At 48.6% G+C, this 5881-nt stretch overlaps 1 pseudogene; it reads right to left on the reverse strand.

Annotated features, from left to right (window-relative positions):
- Positions 1–1207: 1207 nt before the first annotated feature.
- LOC126483036 (5S ribosomal RNA) lies at positions 1208–1325 on the reverse strand (annotated as a pseudogene).
- Positions 1326–5881: the final 4556 nt, after the last annotated feature.

Raw genomic sequence — 5881 nt, forward strand, 5'->3', positions numbered from 1 at the left:
CCAGTCACACTGGACATAACCATTTCTAGTCAATGATGTGTTGGGTTGGAACGAGGGATCAAGTCCACTCCATGTAAACACAACCCACATCATTATGGAATCAGCACCAGCTTCCACAGACCCTTGCTGACAATTTGGGTCCATAGCTTTAGGGGATCTGCGACTCACTCGAAGCTTCCATCAGCTCTTACCACCTGAAATCGGGACTCATCTGACCAGCCCCTGGTTTACCAGTCGTCTAGGGCCTAACCGATATTGTCACGAGACCAGGAGAGGCGCTGCAGGTGAAGTCGTGCTGTTATCAAAGGCACTCGCGTTGGTTGTCTGCTGCCGGACCCCATTAACGCCAAAGTTCGCCCGACTATCCTAACGGATACATTCGTCGTACGTTCCACATTGATTTCTGTGGTTATTTCAAGCAGTGTTACTTCTCTGTCAGCTACCCGAACGTCATTGCTCTCGGTCGTCAGGTGAAGGCCACCGGCCACTGCGCTGGACGAGGTGACAGGTAATGCCTGGTGTGCGATATTCTCGGCACTCTCTCGACACTGTGTATCCCGGAATTTCAAAATTCCTAACGATTTCCGAAACGAATTGTCCCATACGTCTAGCTGCAACTATCATTCCGCGTTCAAAGTGTTAATTCCCGTTGTGCTGCCACAATCACGGCGAAAACCCTTTCACATGAATTAGCCGACTGCAAATGACTGCTCCGCCAATGCACTGCCTTTTTATGCCTTGTGTACACGATATTACCGCCATCTGTATATCCTACGATTTTTGTCGCCTCATTGTAATGGTCAAGCAAAAATGTGTGAACTCATGTGACTATCATCATATACGACGGCGTACAACGACGTTTTTTGTGTTATTTAGTTTATCCTATGCGTGCTACATATAGCAAAGCGAGAACTAATAATGAAGTACTTTTCGAAATTACAAGTATGTGGCATTTACCATAAAAATTTTAAAAGTAAGTGCATAAAAAAGCACTCCGTCTTCAGGCCACGAGTGGCCTACCGGGACCATCCGACCGCCGTGTCATCCTCAGTGGAGGATGCGGATAGGAGAAGCGTTGCGGATAGGAGGGGCGTGGGGTCAGCATACCGCTCTCCCGGTCGTTAAGATAGTATTCTTGACCGAAGCAGCTGCTATTCGGTTGAGTAGCTCCTGAATTGCATCTCGAGGCTGAGTGAACCCGGAAAAATGGCAACAGCGCATGACGGCCTGGATGGTCACCCATCCAAGTGCCGACCAGGACCGACAGCGCTTAACTTCGGTGATCTCACGGGAACCGGTGTATCCACTGCGGCAAGGCCGTTGCCTCTAAAAGTTAGTGCATAATGGTTTTAATTACTGTCTTATTCCTTATGCCTTTTCTATTAGTAAAGGTATTTTAAGATGACTGGTTAGGTAGAAACTGATTGTAAGGTAATATAATTAATACTTTCAACAGCATCGGGTGATTATTTTGCAAGCAAAAGTCTTTCATGCGAGCTGTGGCGCACAATCTTAAGAGTCTTAATTTGAGTAGTTTGGAACCGCCTTTGTATCTAATAGTTGTGTTAATTTTGTTGAAGTGTTATTAATCCAACTGTGCGGTATGAACACCTGCCAGTTGCCAATGAAATGTTACACGTAGGTTACGGCGACGACAGGAGCTACCTGGCAGGTTCACACTCAGTAAGGCCTGGCACCATAGGGGCAAAATACAGTCTATTAACGAACCTCCTAGTGTTTTTACAACCAGTGTTCGAACTCTTCTTCATCCCTCAGAAAATTTCGTTTTACAGGCCAGGGGGTAATTACCCGCACATTGGCAAGGTGGGAAGCACTACTGGAAGAGGACAATCGCGGAAAGGAATCCGCCGGCGGCAGCTGCTGTCGAGGAAACTGGAGCAGCGAAGCGGGGGCGGTAACTGGGTGCCGGAGTTGGGTGACTCCGGGGGCGGCGCGTACCAGGGATGGTTAACTCCGGAGGCATTCCGGGCCGGCTGCCTGCTGCTGGCTGCGTGCTGTACGCTGCAGGCTGTAGGCTGTAGGCTGGCGCCGAGGTGCCGCGTCAAAGGCCTCCACCGCCACCGCCGCCGCCGCCACCGCAGCAGCCGCCGCCCCCGTAGCCCGCGGCGCCTCGCCTAGCTAGCCGGCCTCTTTGAAGGCCGCCCTCAAAGAAGGACCGCCGCAAACAGCCCGGGGACTGGCGAGGCGCTCCGGAACTCGCCTCCTTCTTCGACCTCCCCCGCCCCCCGCCCTTACCGCCGCTGCCGCCACCAGATGAACAAGTAGCGCTCGAGACTTGCTGCCGCTTTGTTTGCTCTCCGGTTCGGCGCAGCAGACTGTTCCGGTGGGCGGGAAAGTGTCCGGAAGTACCGCGAGGAAATCGGGGACTAAGTTGATTTTGTCGTTCAGTGGCTGTTGTTTACGAAGACAAGTTCAGGGACCATGGAATACTGAATAACTGACTACTTTAAATACACAAATGTCTGTACCAACTCACTTTTATTAGGTTGGTGGGTAAGTTAGTAGGTTTTTGTTTTGCATGTTGATATTCCGGTTGCTATATGCTTATCTATCTACTGACTGCACCGAGCGAGGTGGCGCAGTGGTTAAACACTGGACTCGCATTCGGGAGGACGACGGTTCAATCCCACGTCCGGCCGTCCTGATTTAGGTTTTCCGTGATTTCCCTAAATCGCTCCAGGCAAATGCCGGGATGGTTCCTTTCAAAGGGCACGGCCGACTTCCTTCCCCGTCCTTCCCTAATCCGGTGAGACCGATGACCTAGCTGTCTGGTCTCCTTCCCCAAAACAACCCAACCCAACCCTTGTTGGTCGTTGCCACAAACAAGGAAAACATCTACTGACTTTCTAATTTGTAGTTCACTATTGCTATTTGAATTTACATATTGTCATTCGATCATTTGGAGATAATAAGTGGGGCTGTGGACGCCAGAAAATGGAGTACCAAGTGAAGAAATCGGCGCATTTCCAACACATTCTTCTGTTTGAATTCAGTAGTTGGGTGGCAGCAGCCGAGACAACCAGAAATATTTGTGCCATGTATGAGGATAGTGTCATTGGAGAGAGCACGGCCAGAAAATGGTTTTGTCAGAGGATCATTTTGACAATAGTGAGTCCCCGCGTTCAGGAAAAGCTTCAAGGGTTTGATGAAGATAATACACAATGATCCACATCAGTGCACTAGCGAACTGGCGGATGTGATGACATGTGATCATTCCACCGTTCCGCAATATTTACATCTAATGGGGAAACTTCAAAGATCGGGTTTATGGGTCCCGCATGCGCTAGGCAAGAATTACCAAAATCAGCGTGTGGCCTCGTCATGAATTGGCTCGTGGGAAGTACCGATCATTCCTATCCTGTATCGTTACTGGTAAAGAGAAATGGTTCCGTTATGCTAACAAAAGGGAACGAAAGGAAAGGTTGAGCTCAAACAAAACAGCAATTCCCCATGCAAAGACCTGCTCACATCCACAAAGGATAATGCTACGCATCTGCTGGAACGACGACGGTGTACTGTACTGCGAATTGCTTCTCCGAGGTGGCACCATCACTACTGACATTTATTGGCAACCACTGAGATGTCTTTCAGGTGCATCCAAAACAACGATCAGGAACATTGAAGTGATGCTACTCCACGATAACGCACCCCCCCCCCCCCCCCCCCACATTCTGCTAGACCGACAACAACATTATACAGGAGTTGGGTTGGGAAGTCAGTCTACACCTACCTTATTTCACCTGATCTTGCGCTCTCAGCTACCCACCTTTTCCGCACTCTACCAAACAACTTTCAAGGAATCTCCTTCCCGGATGAAAATGCGCTCCGAAGATGGCTCGACTAGTTTTTCGCCTCAAAACCACGTGATTTCTACAGTCGCGGAATCGAAAAGTTTCCGCAGCTTTGGCAGACTTGTGAATAGGGAAGGAGAATATGTTATTGGCGACTAAAGCCCCCCCCCCCTTTCTCTCTCTCTCTCTCTCTCTCTCTCTCTCGCACACACACACACACACACACACACACACACACACACACACACACGCACACGCACACGCACACACACACACACAACGCACACATTACTACACTGAAATTGTGCAGAAGTTATATTGTACTTATATATACACTACTGGCCCTTAAAAATGCTACACCAAGAAGAAATGCAGATGATAAACGGGTACTCATTGGACAAATATATTATACTAGAACTGACATGTGATTACATTTTAACACAATTTGGGTGCATAGATCCTGAGAAATCAATATCTTGAACAACCACCTCTGGCCGTAATAATGGCCTTGATACGCCTGGGCATTGAGTCAGACAGAGCTTGGATGGCGTGTACAGGTACAGCTGCCCATACAGCTTCAACACGATACCACAGTTCATCAAGGGTAGTGACTGTCGTAATGTGACGAGCCAGTTGCTCGGCCGCCATAGACCAGACGTTTTCAATTGCTGAGAAATCTGGAGAATGTGCTGGCCAGCGCAGCAGTCGAACATTTTCTGTATCCAGAAAGGCCCGTACAGGACCTGAAACATGCGGTCGTGCATTATCCTGCTGAAATGTAGGGTTTCGTAGGAATCGAATGAAGGATAGAGACACGGGTCGTAACACATCTGAAATGTAACGTCCACTGTCAAAAGTGCCGTCAATGCAAACAAGAGGTGACCGAGACGTGTAACCATACCATCGCGTCGGGTGATACGCCAGTATGGCGATGACGAATACACGCTTCCAATGTGGGTTCACCGCGACGTCGCCAAACACGGATGCGACCATCATGATGCTGTAAACAGAACCTTGATTCATCCGAAAAAATTACATTTTGTCATTCGTGCACCCAGCTTCGTCGTTGAGTACACCATCGCAGGCGCTCCTGTCTGTGATGCAGCGTCAAGGGTAACCGCAGCCATGGTCTCCGAGCGTATAGTCCATGCTACTGCAAACGTTGTCGAACTGTTCGTGCAGATGGTAGTTGTTTTGCAAACGTCTCCATCTGTTGACTCAGGGATCGAGGCGTGGCTGCACGATCCGTTAAAGCCATGCGGATAAGATGCCTGTCATCTCGACTGCTAGTGATACGAGGCCGTGTCATGCCCTCCTGAACCCACCCATTCCTTATTCTGCTAACAGTTATTGGATCTCGACCAACGCGAGCAGCAATGTCGCGATACGATAAACCGCAATCGCGATAGGCTACAATCCGACGTTTATCAAAGTCGGAAACGTGATGGTACGCATTTCTCCTCCTTACACGAGGCATCACAACAACGTTTTACCAGGCTACGCCGGTCAACTGCTGTTTGTGTATGAGAAACTTTCCTCATGTCAGCACGTTGTAGGTGTCGCCACCGGCGCCAGCCTTGTGTGAATGCTCTGAAAAGCTTATTTGCATATCACAGCATCTTCTTCCTGTCGGTTAAATTTCGCGTCTGTAGCACGTCATTTTCGTAGTGTAGCAATTTTAAAGGCCAGTAGTATACACACACACACACACACACACACACACACACATACACATACATACATGCACACACGCACACAAATCAGTTGGTTCTACTGAGTAATTCATCAACAAAGTGAGAACGAAGAGATCGTGGCGTCGAAATATTGTTTAAAACGACCCACATCTGTATCCTCACTAATTTACTGTTGTGCATGATATAAAGCGTGGAGACGAACTTCGGCGAGTTCAGTTCTGCCAATGGTTAGTGACTGAAATAGGATCAGAACTTTTGGTTTGTCAGTTTTTCATTTCTTCGGTTGAGGCCCTGTTCATTTTGCAGGATACGTAAAGTCTCAGAATTTGTGTCATTATGCATCAGAAAATATTCATTAGCGCTTTGAAGAGCCTT

The sequence above is a fragment of the Schistocerca serialis genome, chromosome 5 (assembly GCF_023864345.2).
Source record: "Schistocerca serialis cubense isolate TAMUIC-IGC-003099 chromosome 5, iqSchSeri2.2, whole genome shotgun sequence".
NCBI lineage: Eukaryota > Metazoa > Arthropoda > Insecta > Orthoptera > Acrididae > Schistocerca > Schistocerca serialis.